At 31.3% G+C, this 686-nt stretch overlaps 1 protein-coding gene across 1 annotated transcript in view; it reads right to left on the reverse strand.

The window, feature by feature from the left end:
• KIF4A (kinesin family member 4A) overlaps positions 1-686 on the reverse strand; it is a 132,238-nt gene that overhangs the window by 114,847 nt on the left and 16,705 nt on the right. The gene's annotated exons all lie outside the window — the stretch shown is intronic.

Genomic DNA, 686 nt, shown 5'->3' on the forward strand with positions numbered 1-686 from the left:
AAATTTAAATAGGCACTTGTGGCTAGTGGCTACAATATTGGACTGCTCAGCCTCAGAACTCTGTAAATAATTTAAAAATATTTAATGGATATTAGCATTTTTTCAATAAGTAACAAGGTGATAAAATTGAATATGCATCCTTCCTTCCCCACTAGAGCTCCCATTTAGAAATTCTAGATTAACAAAGGGAATTAGAACTACACAAAATCTGAAAGACTGACATGTTAGTAGTTATTTAAAACCACAGTGGCAATAAAAGGGATGTTGTCAACATTTTTTAATAACATGAAATAAGAGACAAACACACCTTTATGCCTTCCTTAGGGTCCTCCCGTATATTTATTTGAGGGGCTTTCTCACGAGAAGGGCATAGAAGATCCAAAATTTCTTCATTGTAAATCTGGTATTATTAAAAATAAAGTGGCAAAAACAAGATGTCAATAGTGGTAATCTCTGGGTAGTGGGATCATAGGTAATTTTTAAAATTCTTCGTGACTTTCTATATTTAAAAATTTGTTTATAATGTACATGTATTATTTTTAGAATGAAGAAAAGGACTTTAACCCTATAAGTAATCATTTGATATGCTACAAGAATGAATTCACATATAACTTGTAACATAATTGAGACTGCCTTCTTAAAACAGATTCTCATAGGAATACACACATGAAAAGTTACATGGGTAC

Source organism: Propithecus coquereli, unplaced genomic scaffold (assembly GCF_000956105.1).
Source record: "Propithecus coquereli isolate 6110/MARCELLA unplaced genomic scaffold, Pcoq_1.0 Scaffold101, whole genome shotgun sequence".
Classification (NCBI taxonomy): Eukaryota; Metazoa; Chordata; class Mammalia; order Primates; family Indriidae; genus Propithecus; species Propithecus coquereli.